At 44.8% G+C, this 18,104-nt stretch overlaps 1 protein-coding gene across 1 annotated transcript in view; it reads left to right on the forward strand.

The window, feature by feature from the left end:
* robo3 (roundabout, axon guidance receptor, homolog 3 (Drosophila)) overlaps positions 1 to 18,104 on the forward strand; it is a 560,989-nt gene that overhangs the window by 21,759 nt on the left and 521,126 nt on the right.

Consider the following 18,104-nt stretch of genomic DNA (forward strand, 5'->3'; position numbering starts at 1 on the left):
TGATGGGCTGAATGGCCCAATTCTGCTCGTATCACTTATGAACGTATGACCTGAAATGTCACCAATTTCTTTTCTCCAGAGATGCTGCCTGACGCGGAGTTACTCCAGCTTTTTGTGTCTATCTCCCGTTTAAACCAGCATCTGCAGTTCTTTCCCACACAATACCACTTTATAGGTTGTCGAATCCTTGACACCATCCTGTCTGTAAGAGGTTTGAGGTAAATGCAAGTGTTTTTCATGAGAGCCTCACTTTAGTGTTTTTAATTACTTTTCTGCTTTTGAAGGTTATGACTCCTGTTGGGGATGGATCTATAGATATCATTAGTTCTCCGAATCCTCTCTCAAGTGGCATCACGCTGAATCTCTTGGCTTCTGAAGGAAAGAACTTGAATTTATATAGCACCATTTCAGCACTGCAGAGTGGTTTTACACCAATGAGGTACTTTCGAAGTGTGGACCGCAAAACCCTTTGATGAATGAATGGTTATCTGGCAATGGAATGCACAGCTGGATAATACATTGAGTGACTTTGCTTGAGGGATCAATACTAATCGTTTCATAAGTAGCGCATTGTGCAGTTTTTCTGAATAGTTTCATGTGCTCTCTTATATACAACGTAGAGGAGTTCAATTTAATGTTTCGACCAAAACATGACCTATCTGATACTGCAGAATACTCCAGCTTTTAATTGACAATGTCATTTCCAGAAAACACACATCCATGACTAAGACTTGCTGTCCCTTCTGACCAACACAAGGAATGTCAGGCCATTAACAATATTCTAACCTGAGAGCATGTGGGATGGTTGTCAGCCCTTCCTCCCCCAGATGCTTCGATACCATACCACATGGTTTAGGAACTGTCATTGCTCTAGATATGGCTAATGTGAACACACTGAGACTCCTCACACTCTCTCATGCAGGAAAGGACTGCAGATACTGATCTACACGAAGGATAGACACAAAATGCTGGAGTAATTCAGCACCTCAGGCAGCATCTCTGGAGAAAAGGAATAGGTGATGTTTTGTGTCGACATCCTTTTTCATTCAGGCTGAAGCAGAGTCTGAAGAAGGGTCTCAACCCAAAACGTCACCTATTCCTTTTCCCCATAGATGCTGCCTGACCCACTGAGTTACTCCAGCATTTTGTGTCTACCTCCTCACACTCTCCCCTGTTTAACTCTCCCCTGTAGAAGAGGAAGTCTTCTGTTATGCCCCATTAGTTCCCTGTCTCCATTGGCAACGTACTGAATTCATAATCCATGGATACTTAAAATAACTCTTGGGATAATTCATCCCAGGGAAAGCCACCATTGACTGTTCATTACATTGTGAGCAGGCCACCACCTTGAGCTGCTGGTACAACTGAGGCTTCAGTCACCATAGGTCAGACCAAGCATGGGTGACACATATTCCCTTCCCTGAAGGACATTACTGAGCCAACTGGATTTAGTGATACTCTCATAGATTCATGGTCAATTTCACAACAGTGTTCTACTTCTAGAGTTTTGTCTGAAAAATTAATCCAAAGTCTGAAACATCTGAATGGGATTTGAAGGTATATATCTAATTAGACTTTTGGGCTTTAGAGACACAGTGCGGAAACAGGCCCTTCGGCCCACCGAGTCCGTGGCAACCAATGATCATCCCTTACACTAGCACTAACCCTGCACATACCATACCATATACCATATATATACAGCGCGGAAACAGGCCTTTTCGGCCCACCAAGTCCGCGCCGCCCAGCGATCCCCGTACATTAACACTATCCTACACCCACTAGGGACAATTTTTACATTTACCCAGCCAATTTACCTACAAACCTGTACGTCTTTGGAGTGTGGGAGGAAACCGGAGCACCCGCAGAAAACCCACGCAGGTCACATGGAGAGCGTACAAACTCCGTACACATAGCACCCATAGTCAGGATCGCACATGGGTCTCTGGCACGGTAAGGCAGCAACTCTACCGCTGCAGCACCGTGGCACCCTTGATGATTAGCATTTATGTTATTGGTACATAAACATACACACAACATTAGCGGACTCTGGTGGGGGAGAAATAAACAGCCGTTCCAGGGCTTCTTCCTTTGTTCAGCTGTTCCCTCTGCTTTCAGTGGATTGCCAAGAGCCTAACTTGGCATCATTTGATTACTCCAATTCAACTTTCCTGCTCTCCATGTTTTCTAACCTTGCCGGATCTTTGCACCATGTGCTCTTGGCTCTTTCTCACCTCTCTGCAGCTGTCCAGTGCCTTGTGGTCACAGTCCCTCTGAGACCGCAGCAATGCAGTGAGCAGTGTCAAGGCCCAGGCAGTTTGCAGCCCAGTGGTATGAACATCGACTTCTCCAACTTTAGATAGTTCCCCGTCCCTCTCTTCCCCTCCTCCTTCCCAGATCTCCCTCTATCTTCCTGTCTTCACCTATATCCTTCCTTTGTCCCGCCCCCCTGACCTCAGTCTGAAGAAGGGTCTCAACCCGAAACGTCACCCATTCCTTCACTCCTGAGATGCTGCCTGACCCGCTGAGTTACTCCAGCATTTTGTGAATAAATACCTTGGATTTGTACCAGCATCTGCAGTTATTTTCTTATACTACCTATTGTCAAGGACCTGGTGCCCCAGCAGCTGCATGAAGATGTTTTTTAATGTGTTTTCACTAATGAGCATCCATGGTTTACTTAGAACCTCAAAACAGTCACACAACCAGGTTTAGTGTTGTCAAGGGAGAACTTTTTATAGGCTCCACAATGACATTTTAAAGGGTGTGCATTGTTCCGTATTTATGGCTTATAGTACTGCATATTTCTGTGTTAATTACCTGATGAAATGCCACCTTCAATGAACATCCATCACTATGCAAGTGCACAGTTAATGGAATTTGAGTGTCCGGGGGGGGGGGGGGGGGGGGGGAGGGGAGGGGGCGGTGGGCAGGGGAGCTGACTGTGTGGGTGTGTCAGTTCACAAGGACATTGTTCCACCAGGACAAACTTCAGTTTGTTGGCCATTTGCTCCTTAATTAATCTGACCATTAAGGATAATTGTAGAAACAAGGACCTGCAGATGCTGGTTTACACAAAAGGAGACAAAGTGCAGGTCAGCCAGCTTCTCTGGAGAACATGAAAAGGCGATGTTTGGAGTCGGGACCAGAAGTGCCCAGATCCGAAACGTCACCTGTCCATGTTCTCCAGAGATGCTGCTTGACCCGCTGAGTTACTCCAGCACTTTGTGTCATTAAGGATAATATTTATCTTAATCCACAACTCTCTTCTCCAATCCTGCAAATGGCTTCACTAGCAGTCCATGACAATCTCCCACCCTGATTTCCCAATAGACCTGTACCCGTACAATCATAGATCAGTTACATCACTAAAGAAGCCAAGTCCGTCATACCATGCTAGATATCTACCAGAGCACATCTCTAGTTCCACACCCCAAGATGTGCTGGGTATTCTCGCAGTTTTCTGCTCTACATATTTATCAAATTTTATCAAAGGCGCAATGAAACCTGTCTCCACACATTTGTAGGCAATGTGTTCTTCATTTCCTGCTGCACAAATAAGCTTTCTTTCATGTTACTCAGTTTTCTTCTCCTTCATCTTATAACTGTGAACTTCACCAATGGAAACAGATGTCCACTCTTCACTCTGTCTCAGCGCCTCAACATTTTATACACTTCTATCACATCTTCCCTCCGCTTTTTCTTCAAAGCAAAGAACTCTGAGCCCACCTAACCCTTGTGACTGCATTCCAACATTACAGGAACTGCACTTGTAAATCTCTTCTGGATCCTTTTTACAACCTGTTATAAGGAAACCACATTTGAGCATGGCACTGCAGTGGAGGCTGTGACAATGTTTTATGATGATTTACCAGACATTTTAATGATATCCAAAAACCATTTGCTCAGAGTCTCCAACAATTGTAGCCATGCTGTAACTGCAATCTTTCTCATTGCTTCCCACAGCTCCACCATCAATGATCCTGGTTTCTCAGGTCATTTGCCGTCTACCAAACCCATTATGTCTGCAGTAATTTCCCATCATAAGTTTATCATAAGATCATGCTTGTGATCTTGACTCATGAACACCTAATAAGCCCTTCCAAATTTAACTTGAAAGTCTTAACACCAACAAACGTCCACTTAAATGGCATCTCTAATATGGTAACATGCAACTCTAGGTTGCTCAACAGAACTTGACAGTCAACATTTGACAATGAGATGGATGAAGTGACATTAAGATCATTAGCTTGGTCCAAGAGCCATGTGTTAATGAACAGGTTTATTGTACATGGGAGATTGGTGTGTTTTAGAAGGAAATAATACTGGGGCCCCTTCATAGGTAAGCCTTCCCATTGCATAAATGAACCTTGAAGGTAAAGACAGACTGGACTTCCCTTAATAAGCATCTGCCGGTTCTGATTCTCTGTCTGAGAACACGTTCTCCAGTGTTAATACTAGGAGATAAGAAGTCTCATTCCAAGGACATCCCTGTGATTGCTTTGGTTGTTATTTCTTCCTGAAACTTTACTTTCACCTGTATCATTGTGTAGTTCTTCACTCTCTCCCAACAGCCTTCAACCTGGCTCATTTCCTCACGGCATGCCTTGCCAGGTATTCTTCCACTCAGCCAACTCTTCGCACCTCGAAGTACATGAATCATTTCCTTACTCTTCAACTCAAAGCCACTGTTATTGTCATTGACAGACACGAAAAGGTGGGGTAACTTAGTGGGTCAGGCAGCATCTCTGGAGGAAAGGAATAGGTGACGTTTCGGGCCGAGACCCTTCTTCAGACTGAGAGTCAGGGGAAAGGGGAATGAGAGATATAGACAGTATTCTATTGATTTCTCTAACTTCAAGTAACCCTTACATCCCCTCTGTCTCCATCCCTCTCCCACCCTAGTCGTTATACTAGTTTTATAGTCATCCTGTGGAGTTCCATTCTCTGTACAGCTCGTTGTCACCTATCCCACAGCCAACAATGGACCATTGTGGGCTCCACATTTCCTTGATTAAATATCTTCCATTCATTTGTCCCAAGTACCGTCTGTATCTCTCGTTACCCTTTCCCCTGACTCTCAGTCTGAAGAAGGGTCTTGACCCGAAATGTCACTTATTCCTTTTCTCCAGGGACGTTTCCTGACCAGCACCTGCAGTTCCTCCCCACACATTATTGTAATTGGTTTCCAACCTGCTCCAATTGTTGCCCCCCCCTTTCTCTCTCTGATCCTTTTTGTGCATTGATATTATAGGGAGAGGTTGGGCAGCCTAAGATGTTATTCCTTGGAGTGCAGGAGGCTGAGGGGTCAGCTAGTAGAGGTGTATAAAATCATTGAGGGGAATAGATGGAGTGAATGCACAGAGCCTTTGACCTCAGGTGGGGGAAGCATGAACCAGAGGACATAATGTAAGATCAGAGGGGAAAGATTTAATAGGATTCTAAGGGGCAACTTTTTCACGCAGAGAGTGGTGAGTATATTGAATGAGCTGCCAAAGCTGGCAGTTGAGGCAGGTACTATAACAATATTTAAAAGGCATTTGGACAGGTACATGGATAGGAAAGCTTTGGAGGGATTTGGGCTAAACGCAGGCTGGTGGGACTAACATAGATGGGGCATCTTGGTCAGCATGGGCAGGTTGGGCTGAAGGGCCTGTTTCCGTGCTGTATCATTCTATAATACATCAAGCTAATACATCTGATGATGACTAAATTAAATACTCAGATTGCCCCAGCAATGCTTCCAGATGCAGGTGGCATCATTCATCAGTGAGCAAACCAAAAGGTGTTACATGGTCTTGTTCTCACTATAGTTCTAAATCTCATACACAATCCATCAAGGTCCATGTTCACCAGTCTCAGCCTTTCGTTCATTAATATATTGTTTAGGTTATGTCAATAATGTCAGAACTATTTGGGCCAAAGTTATAAATAGCACCTTAGTGTGTCAATACATTATTCTACCTTTTCTTCCTTGATGTCTCTGAACAACTTGATTCTGTTTATTATTCCCTCCTCAATACTTCTGTTCTTGCTCTGGCTGGACTACTGCTATTGCCAACATTCTAGATTACAATCAATTACAACAAATTACAGCTCTGGGTTTCTTCTTTGAATTGCTCTTTTTACCCATATCCATTTCTTGTAGACAACACCACAGAGCTGGATTCTGATTCTCTGTGTTTGATAATGTTATTCGCCTTCACATTTTTCTCACTGGCGTTGTGTGGTGTCACAGCATTTAAGAAACATTTAGGGAGGTGCATGATAGGACAGGTTAGGGGGATTATGGGCCAAATGCAGGCAGGTGGGACTAGCGTAGATGGGAAATGTTGGTCAGTGTGGGCAAGTTGGGCCGAAGGGCCTAGTTCCAGGTTGTTTAACTCTATAACTAAGAGTATTTACATCTCAAGTCATCTGGAAAAAAAAAATTGGAGCCTATATATAATCTTTTAGATATTTATTCCTCACATGGAACAGGCGACACGGTGGCACAGCGGTAGGGTTGCTGCCTTACAGCGAATGCAACGCCGGAGACTCAGGTTCGATCCTGACTATGGGCGCCGTCTGTACGGAGTTTGTACGTTCTCCCCGTGACCTGCGTGGGTTTTCTCCAAGATCTTCGTTTTCCTCCCACACTCCAAAGATGTGCAGGTACGTAGGTTAATTGGCTTGGTAAATGTAAAAAATGTCCATAGTGGGTATAGGATAGTGTTAATGTGCGGGGATCGCTGGGCGGCGCAGACCCGGTGGGCCGAAGGGCCTGTTTCTGCGCTGTATCTCTAAAATCTAAAAATCTAAACTTTAACTGTTTAACGCATGAACAGGGTCTTCAGGTTACAATATCTGTGCTGAACATGATGCCAAGATAAATTAATTTCAACTGCCTGGACAAAATAAATGTCCCTCCAATCCCTGCATTTTGATGACCCTATCTAAAAGATTCTTAAATGCCACAATCATATCTGCCCCACAACCACCCCCGCCAATGCATTCCATGCACCTCCCCACATGCTGCTTTAAAAAAAATCAGCCTTGCAATCTATATCTATATACTAAAACTCTTGTTTGTTTCTTTGTTCCTGAACTACAGCCAAAATGGTACACGATAGTGCACCAATTTAGGCCCACCTTACTCACTGTCCTCCCTTTGGTGCTAATGGAAGAAGTTTCATTGGAATTGGTGTTATATTTTAAAAGTTATTCACATTTTTAAGTTTAAATCTATCTCCTAGGGAGGGGGAGGGGGGAGAAAGGGAGGGGGAGAAAGGGGGGGGGGAGAAAGGGGGGATGGGAGAGGGAGGGAGGATGAGGGAGGGAGGGGAATAAGGGGGGTTGAGGGGGATGGAGTGGGGGGGGGAAGAGGGAGGGGAGGGGGAGGGGAGGAGAAGGAGGGGAGGGAGGGGGGTGGAAGAGGGTGAAGGAGGGGTGTGGAGGGAGGTAGGGGGTGGGGGGGAGGAGGGAGGGGGAGGGGGATAAGGGGGGGAGGAGGAGGAGGGAGGGGGGTTGAGGGGGATGGAGTGGAGGGAGGGGAAAGCTGGAAGGAGGAGGGAGGGAGCGGGCAGGGGGGAGTGGGGAGAGGAGGGGAGGGGAGGGGGGAGGGGGGAAGAGGGGAGGGGGGGGAGAGGGGAGGGGAGGGAGGGGGGGAGGGGGGGAGGGGGGAAGGGGGGAGGGGGGGAGGGGGGAAGGGGGGAGTGGGGGAGGAGAGGGTGCTGCACCAATGCATGAGAGGTTTGAGCCCAACGGGTCCGCTTGGTCTAGTATCCTTTAAACGTTGCCTTTGCCCCACTCACCAGAGAGCCATGCCCTCTAGTTTTGACAAATGTTGCTCTATATAGCTTCCGAGACAGTAACATCTTAATTGGATTTGAACATATTTCTGTTCAAATCCAGAACCCAGTCAAATACTCGTAGAACAAATAAAAAACTATAAAGACTGTGAAGCCAAGCTATCAGATGCATTTAGCCCCATTCAACATCTTTGACATGAGTCGTTTAAATGTCTGCAATTTCAATTTAATTTACTCCCACAGTGAATATTTTTCCTTTAAGAGAAAATTGGTTCTTATCACAGGTTTATTTCCCAGATTTGCTTCCAGCTTGAAGAATTGCCTTCTGCCAACACACATTGGAAATTCAGACACAAACACCGCAGATAGGTTTCTGACAGAATGTGTACAATTTTATTTTTGGTGCAGAGAGACAACTGCATTTTCAGCTCCCTTGATTAGCATGTAACTGAATGATATTCGCCAGTAGTTTTTGTGCTGTAATTTGGTTGGATCTCCATCAATATCAGGACTCAGAACTCATAGAAGCCAAGTTAGACCATTTGCCCCACCGAGTCAACTCCACCATTCAATCATGGCTGATTTATCTTTCCCTCTCAACCCCATTCTGCTGCCTTCTCCCCGTGACCTTTAACACCCTTACTAACCTTTACTCCCACTCATTGCCTTTTGCCACTCAACCAGTCTTCTATCCATGCTAGTATCTTCCCTCTGATACCATGGGCTCTAATCACGTGCGGCAATTTATCAAAGGCCACCTTAAACATCTAAGTAAACGACTTCCATTGACTCTCCTTTGTTGCTATTTACTTCCTCCAAGAATGCCAGCAGTTTTGTCAAGGCAAGATCTTCCCTTCACAAAACCATGCTGACTTTGGCCTATTTTTAGGTTTTTGTTTAGTTTACTTTAGAGATACAGCGCGGCAACAGGCCCTTCGGCCCACCGGGTCCGCGCCGACCAGCGATCCCCACACATTAACACTCTCCTACACCCACTAAGGACAATTTTTACATTTGCCAAGCCAATTAACCTGTACGTCTTTGGAGTGTGGGAGGAAAACTAACATCTCGGAGAAAACCCACACAGGTCATGTGAGAGTGTACAAACTCTGTACAGACAGCATCCGTGGTCATGATCGAACCCGGGACTCCGACCCTGCATTCGCTGTAAGGCAGCAACTCTGCCGCTGCGCCACCGTGACCACACATATTTTATTATAAGAAAATAACTGCAGGTGGTGGTACAAATCGAAGGTATTTATTCACAAAATGCTGGAGTAACTCAGCAGGTCAGGCAGCATCTCGGGAGAGAAGGAATGGGTGACGTTTTGGGTCGAGACCCTTCTTCTCGACCCAAAACGTCACCCATTCCTTCTCTCCTGAGATGCTGCCTGACCTGCTGAGTTACTCCAGCATTTTGTGAACACATATTTTATTATGTGATTTAAGTACTCAGAAACCTCATCCTGAATAATGGACTCTAAAAACTTACACTAAAGTCATATCTGGGCATCTAACTATTTACTATAACAAATATTGTTTCATGGGTGGTAAAAATCGAGTATATTGGCCATTGTGTAACATATGTAGGATATGTGCATTGGAGCTAAGCTATTCTACACTTATGGGGAAAGAGCAATAGAAGTGCCTTTGTGCCTCCTTCATCATTCTGACAGAGCAGTGGCACAAGTAGAGTTGCTGTCTCAGAGGTTCACTCCAAGACGCAAATCCTTGCTCAATGATCCGTCTGGTGCTCTCTGTGGGGAGTTTGCACATTCTCCTTGCAATCACATGGATTTCTCCCGGGTGCTGCAGTTTCTTACTCAAATTCTACCTCTCGTTAATTTACACTGGCCCATTGAACCTGCAAACCAGCTCATTCTTTAGATGTGGGAGGGAATCAGAACATCACACAGTCACAGGGAGACCTTGCAAACTCTATAGACAGCGCCGAGAATCAGGATAGTCAAGTCAAGTCAAGTCAATTTTATTTGTATAGCACATTTTAAAACAACCCACGTTGACCAAAGTGCTGTACATCTGATTAGGTACTAATTTAAAAAAAAAAATGAAACATACAGTAGCACGCAAACAGTTCACAGCGCCTCCTCAATGAGCCTCAAACGCTAGGGAGTAGAAATAGGTTTTGAGCCTGGACTTAAAGGAGTCGATGGAGGGGGCAGTTCCGATGGGGAGAGGGATGCTGTTCCACAGTCTAGGAGCTGCAACCGCAAAAGCGCGGTCACCCCTGAGCTTAAGCCTAGACCGCGGGATAGTGAGTAGCCCCAAGTCGGCCGACCTGAGGGACCTGGAGTTAGAGAGGATAGCACCTGGAACTGTGAGGCAGCAGGTTTGCTTGCTTTGCCTCGGTGTCGGCAGTTTGTTTATTCCCATGTTATGCAGAATAGTTTGATATAATCTGAAACAAAATGACATCAAGTGCTGGAGTAACCCGGCAGGTCAGGCAGCATCGACACAAAATGCTGGAGTAACTCAGCGGGACAGGCAGCGTCTCTGGAGAGACCCTTCTTCAGGCAGCATCCCTGGAGAACATGGATATGTGATATTTTGGGTCGGGGCCTTCTATTCTGTTCTCTGTTGTCTTTATTCTAATATTCTGATTCATTGCACTGTACGGGTTAAACAAAGGGGGGCTGATATTACCCAAGGTCGTACTTTCAAAATTGAAATTAATTAAGTCGACAAGGTCATTAAAAAGATTATCTGATGGGGCTTCTCTTGACACACTCGCCAAGCCAAATGTATTCCCCCACATCATTTCCATTCATGGTGAGCCGTCACTCTTCCTCACTGCTAATTTCACGTTCATTCAGGATCTGATCTTTGTCTCTTGCAAGAAAGATTGTCAGATGCTGTCATTGCTACTAATCTTGCCTGTGATCAGAAGGTTGTGGGTTCACATCCTGCTTCAGAGATGGAAACTTGCCGATTGGGCTCTGAGCCTCAAAGATAGTAGACACTATAGTGAAGGCGAGGTGTTCTCCCTTATATCGTCAACAACAACGACATTAAAGAGAACATCAAATAATTAATTTTGGTATAGTTTTCAAGAAATGGTGGTGTGTGTACACATGACCATGCTTTCTTTATTGCACGTTGGCGCAGCGGTAGAGTTGCTGCCTTACAGCGAATGCAGCGCCGGAGACTCAGGTTTGAACCTGACTACAGGCACCGTCTGTACGGAGTTTGTACGTTCTCCCCGTGACCTGCGTGGGTTTTCTCCGAGATCTTCAGTTTCCTCCCACACTCCAAAGACGTACAGGTAGGTTAATTGGCTGGGCAAATTTAAAAATTGTCCCTAGTGGGTGTAGGATAGTGTTAGTGTGCGGGGATCGCTGGGCGGCGCGGACCCGGTGGGCCGAAGGGCCTGTTTCTGCACTGTATCTCTAAATCTCTAAAACTATCTTTAGCTACAATGTACTGTGAGACTGCCTGAATACTGAAAGCCAACAAATAAACAGGATTCTTTCATTCAGTTTTTCCTCTATCTCTATTTACCAAACTCTTTTAGATCCTGACAGGACACAGGTAAGCAGAGGGCAGAAACAAGGAACTGCAGATGCTACTTTACAAACATATACACAAAATGCTGGAGTAACTCAGCAGGTCAGGCAGCATCCTTGAAGAACATGGATAGGAGATGTTTCGGGTCGGGACCCTTCTTGAGACTGGGTCCCGATCTGAAAAGTCACCTATCCATGTTCTCCAGGGATGCTGCCTGACCTGCTGAGTTACTCCAGCACTTTTAATCTTCTTTTTTTAAACTAGTGGGCAGAGTGGACTCTTCAGCTTTTCTCTATCTACCCCAGTACCAAAGTAAATTGTACCGGGCCTGCCTGGTATGTGTTAATAGCTCTGAATAAACCTGCAGCTGTTCACAACAAACACACCATTTACACTTAATGGGTTAAAGTGCTGCCCTGCCACCCCCAACAGTTTGTTTCAATTAATCATTCATAGTGCATTTAATTACTGCAGAGCGGACAATGCTAATTAATAGGCTTCTAGCTGTGTTGCAGTCTTGGGAGGAATGAACACACGTAACTGTATATAAATAAGAGAATGTGTGTGGAGTTCAGTTTATTTTCCTGAAGTAAATTCCTTAATTGCTGCAAATTTGATATTATTAAATAGCATACCTCTGCCCCAACCTTTTGTTGTTTGAATTTAAAAGCAAACTGTCTTTGGAAAATAGCATGAAGGTTTGCATTTCATTTTGACCAAAAGTGAAAGAAGGCGTAAAATGTGTCCTTTTCGTCAATGTTCCCTTACCTGGGTGTTAATGTGAGAGTAAATATGACCTTCACCATTATACTGTGTTTTATGTGGGGATGGGTGGAGAGGGGGGGAACATTTGCTGAATATGTTTTTACAAAGGAATTGTTTCTTTAAAATTAATAACTCTAATCCCTGCGCAGATGCCTTTATGTGAAGCTTAGTTTCTGCCGTTTTAAATATTAATAAATACAAAATTCAGTGGAGCTTACCATAAATTAATACACGGGGGGATAGGGAGAAGGAAGGGATTTTAGTTTGTTGCATAGTCATTAACATTTAAAATCTGCTAAAGTGAAATTTCCCTTATTATGTGGGAGTCTCTCCAGTTAATTATCCATAATGAAACAGATCTTTACATTTTCGGGAGCCTGTTTGGATGTGGAGGTTCACTTGGCAGAATACATGAGGGAAGATTAGGTGGTAAATGGTTCCCACATCTAACGGAAGCAGTATGGTTAATATTCATGTGTGGGGTTTGCAACCCAACCTGCCTGACAATCACTCTGAACTCTAATCAGACAAGCATGCTGAAACATTTACCTCTGGTTCTCCAGACCTCTGCCCATTGACCTGAACGTACCCTATTTATGCCTTCCTGTCACCCATCATGGACTCCACTGTCCTGGCAGACTTTACATGACTTTGCATGAAACCAGCCGTATTAGACCAAGTCGAAGGTTTTAGTGATAGAGCCATACAGCATGGAAACAGGCCCTTTGGCCCAACTTGCCCGCACCGACCAACATGTCCCATCTACACTCGTCCCACCTGCCTGCATTTGGCCCATATCCCTAGACACCTGTCCTTTCCGTGTACTAAATATTTCTTAAAACGATGCGATAGTCCCTGCCTCAACTACCTCCTCCAGCAGCTTCTTCCATACACCCACCAGCCTCTGTATGAAAAAGTTACCCCTCATGTTCCCATTAAATCTTTCCCCCCTCTCACCTTAAACCTATGTCCTGTGGTTCTCGGTTCCCCTACTCTGGGCAAGAGACACTGTGCATCTACCCGATCTATTCCTCTCATGATCTTGTACACGGATTGTGTTTCATTTTGACCAGAAGTGAAAGAAGACACAAAATGTGTCCTTTTTGTCAATGTTCCCTTACCTGTGGGTAACATGCCCTTCTTTGTCTGAATGTGAGGTTTGTCTGAATTTATTTGTTCCAGTGAAACGCCCTCAGATGCTTTATTATGTTAAAGATGCTCTATAAATGCAAATTATTGCAGCTAGTAGAAGTTCCTTTGTTCCAATTTTAGAATAACATAATTATACATCAACAACGTTTCCCACAGCACATCAATTTGTGAAATGCACACTGAATGCTGGAAATACCAGTCCTCGCCCAGTCTGAAGAAGGGTCTCCACCCGAAATGTCACCCATTCCTTCTCTCCAGAGATGCTGCCTGACCCGCTGAGTTACTCCAGCTTTTTGTGTCCATCTATGCTGGAAATCCTTAGCAGGTCAGGCACCACTGTGGAAAGCGAAACAGTAAGTGTGTCTGTTCTGATGAAAGGTTGGCCACCTGAATTGTTAACTTTTTTTTTTCGCTTCACAGATGCAGTCTAATATGTTGAGGGTCCTCATCATTTTGTGGGAACTGCAGATAGACAATAGGTGCAGGGGGAGGCCATTTGGCCCTTCAAGCCAGCGCCGCCATTCACTATGATCATGGCTGATCATGCACAATCAGTACCCCGTTCCTGCCTTCTCCCCATATCACCCTGACTCCGCTATCATTAAGAGCTCTATCTAACTCTCTCTTGAAAGCATCCAGAGAATTGGCCTCCACTGCCTTCTGAGGCAGAGAAGTCCACAGCTTCACAACCCTCTGAGTGAAAAGGTTCTTCCTCATCTCCGTTGCTGTTGAAGTCTTGAGCAAAGCACAAAGTGCTGGAGTAACTTGGTGGGTCAAACAGCATCTGGAGAGGGAATGGATGGGTGACATTTTGGGCCGGGATCCTTCTTCAGACTGACCCAAAACGTTGCCTATCCATTCCCTCCAGAGATGTTGCCTGGGCTGCTGAGTTGCTCCAGCACTCTTATGTATTGATTATCATTTGTGTTTTATTTCAGACTTCCAGAAGCTGCAGTTTTTTTTGTTTGCAATTAAAACATTTTTGCAACTCTGACAAATATTTTGCCTGCCTGTCATTTGTTTCGGAAACTATGAAGTTGTCTGATTCTTCATTGATTCTACATCTGCCAATAATCCATCCGAAAACTTTCTGCTGTGCTAAGCTGGCTCGGTGAACTCACTTGTAACCTGTGTTATGGAATGAGACACAGAAGGACTGTGCCACAGCAGTAGTGCTGAACAGAATGTAAAGAAAGACATGTTAGTCGTTTCATATTCATAGAGTCCCCTTCGACTTCATTTATCCCTGCCGACCAAATTGCCTAACTGAACTAGTCCCACTTCCCCATGCCTGGCCCATATCACTCCAAACATTGTGCATCCGTGTACCTGTCCAACAGTTTTTTAAATGTATAAGAAAGAACTGCAGATGCTGGTTTAAACCGAAGATAGACACATAGACAAAAGCTAGAGTAACAGCGGGTCAGACAGCATCAATGGAGAAAAGGAGTAGGTAACGTTTTGGGTCGAGACCCTTCTAAATTAATTTTTTCATGTAATTGTTCCTGCCTCTACCACTTCCCCTGGCAGCTCATTCTATAGGCACCACCCTTCGTGTGGAAAAATTTGCCCCTCGGATCCCTTTTAAATCTTACCATTCTCACCTTAAAGAATTCCTTTCTGTAGAGAAATTTACAGTCAAAGAATACTTTTGAAATGTAGTCACTGTTCCATGCAAGAAATGTGTCCACTGTTAGCCCCATCAGCATCTCGGGGATAGTAACCACACCATCTGCTTTTTGGTAATGTTGAATTGGGGGTAAATATTTGCTGGGACAACAGCCACGTTTACTCTACCCTTTGAAACAGCACCTTGGGATCTGAGAGATTGATTGGGCGCACAGTGTATAGTTCACCTGAAGAGCAGTATCTCGGAGAGTGCAGACCTCCCTAAATACTTCTCTGGGGCATAGCTAAACTCTCATGTTCAAGTCACTGGAGTAAAACGAACCCAGAACCTTTCAGTTCAGCTATAACCGATCATATATCGAAGACCTAAATCAAAGTCCCATTCCCCTCCTTTGATCTACAACTTAAAATAGTGTCAATAGACAATAGACAATAGGTGCAGGAGTAGGCCATTCAGCCCTTCGAGCCAGCACCGCCATTCAATGCGATCATGGCTGATCACTCTCAATCAGTACCCCGTTCCTGCCTTCTCCCCATACCCCCTCACTCCGCTATCCTTAAGAGCTCTATCCAGCTCTCTCTTGAAAGCATCCAACGAACTGGCCTCCACTGCCTTCTGAGGCAGAGAATTCCACACCTTCACCACTCTCTGACTGAAAAAGTTCTTCCTCATCTCCGTTCCCCTTTTATGTCCCTTAAGTGTCTAGTGTTTGCAAATAAGACATTTCCAGACATTTGGAGAACCAAGGAAAGTATCTGTGGGTGAACTGTGTAAGAAAATAACTGCAGATGCTGGTACAAATCGAAGGTATTTATTTCACAAAATGCTGGAGTAACTCAGCAGGTTACTTGACTGACCTGCTGCCTGACCTGCTGAGTTACTCCAGCATTTTGTGAAATAAATACCATATGGGTGATCTGTGACCGGTTCTGAACTCTGAGCCAAGCCCTGTTGTGTGCCTGACATTGCTGAATTTCTACCTTGTAGTCTTGTTCAAGTAATGGCATTGAAAACTCTTCACTTCCTATCTGAAGACGTGTCGAAGATGAATGAATTTTACTCTCCATCTGTGCACTAACTGAATATACTCTGATGACATTTTAGTGTTGCTTTCTCCACAACCAACCCGTGCCTTTACTCTGGAGAATGTGGACGGGCGACGTTTCGGGTCAGAAACCTTCTTCAGACTGGCTGTGGTTTGATTGAAAAGTAGACACAGCATGGGAACAGGCCCTTCGGCCCACTGAGTCCATTGATCACCCTTTCACGTGAGTTCTCTGCTATCCCACTTTCTGCCTGAATGGCTGAGTTACTCCAGCACTCTGTCTTTTTCTTTTGGAAGCTAGCATCTGCAGTCCTTATGTCTACTGTCTGTGCTTTTACTCACTGGGATAAAAAGAGAAGCACATTCTGCATTCAAACCTATAATCCATGACCTCAAAGTCTTTAATGAGACAGGCCAATTCCATTTCCAGTTTGCATCTGTCCATGGCTGGGTGCCACATGATGGAGTAAAGTTTAATCAGAAGCTGCAGCGTTTTTGTTTGCACTGGCAATGTGCACTGTGTCGACCTCACTATGGTGAGCAATTCTGTTTTTTTTATTTAAAAAAAAAAGATACTAATGTGGGAACTGGAGGAGATTCAAAAACATTTATGAACACATGAAACAAATAGTTTAGATAGACACAAAATGCTGGAGTAACTCAGCGGGTCAGGCAGCATCTCTGGAGAAAGGGAATGGGTGAATTTTCAGGTCGAGACCCTTCATCAGACACCAGTCACAATCTGATGAAGGGTCTCGACCTGAAATGTCACCTATTCCCTTTCCCCAGAGATGCTGCCTGACCCGTTGAGTTACTCCAGCATTTTGTGTCTTTCTTGGGTGTAAACCAGCATCTGCAGTTCCTTCTCAAACAAATTGTTTTGTTTGGAGATACAGTGCGGAAACAAGCCCTTCGGCCCACCAAGTCCGCGCTGACCAGTGATTCTCCCTACACCATCAAAGCCAATTTACCTACAAACCTGGACATCTTTGGAGTGTGGGGGTAAACCAGAGCACCCACGCGGTCACAGGGAGCATGTACAAACTCTGTACAGACAGCACCCATAGTCAGGATTAGACCCGGATCTCTGGCGCTGTAAGGCAACAACTCTACCGCTGTGCCACCGTGTTGCCCTCCTTTGGGATTGTAAACACTTGGGAAAAGTACATAGTCTTTCTCCAGAATTTACCTCATAGAAGCTTTGAAAACTATGGAGGTATTTGATAGTATTGACAGAAAGAAAATGTTTCCACTTATGTGAAAGGGGCGGAAACTACGGGTGGTTGAAAAGGCACTAATAAAGTCGGAAGGGAATTTGCGAGCGACCTCTGTTGTACTTCGTGGTCCGGTACCTGTTGTACCTTTAGTGACTCTGGACGGACCACAAGTACACGTGTATAAAAGGTTACATTGCTGGAGCTCAACTCCAGGCTGTTTATTTCGTGGCCACCTGCATCCAGAGTGACCGCCTAATCACACCCATCACTTATATACACAGCCATACAAAGTAGTTCTTGGATACACAAAGTAGTCCCAGCAATATCACAACAACCTCGTCAGCTAAAAGTGGCTAGAATGTGAATCTTAACGTAAATGATACGGATGCATTTCAAGGGAGGATGGAGGAAGCAGGAATATGATAAGCTGATAAGATGAAATGAGGAGGGTGGGAGGCATACAATATTGACCTGGACCTAATGGGTCAAATGAGCAGCTTCTATCCATGCGATCATAATTCTGTGACCACCTGCCCAATTTGTGAGCCCACAATTTGCCGTTGTTCACGTTAATGGGTGGAAAATTGCACTGCTTAAACTGGGTGATTGCCTTATTTCAGCGATTGCCTTAGTTCCTAAAATGTGCTCCTGACCTCCGACACTCTGCGCCAGGAATGGTAAAGTCAATAACATGTAATTATGGTAAACTTTCTGCCTACAAAGCTGCTACTTGGGATCAAGGGAGAAGGCCGGAGGCATCAGCTGGGAAGCAGATGGTTCCCTTCTAGATTAAAAGGAACACTGATGAACAATTCACCTCACTGCTCTGTGGCAACTATCGTCGTTGGTTATTCAAGAGGCCTTGAACAGGTCTCTATGTCTCCCTCACTCACTATGTTCCAGCCAGGAGACTATTTGCGTGCTTGCCACAGAAGCAGACCTACTATCACACATTACAATCGTTTCACAGTCTTTTAAATCTC

The sequence above is a fragment of the Rhinoraja longicauda genome, chromosome 32, assembly GCF_053455715.1.
Source record: "Rhinoraja longicauda isolate Sanriku21f chromosome 32, sRhiLon1.1, whole genome shotgun sequence".
Taxonomy (NCBI): domain Eukaryota; kingdom Metazoa; phylum Chordata; class Chondrichthyes; order Rajiformes; family Arhynchobatidae; genus Rhinoraja; species Rhinoraja longicauda.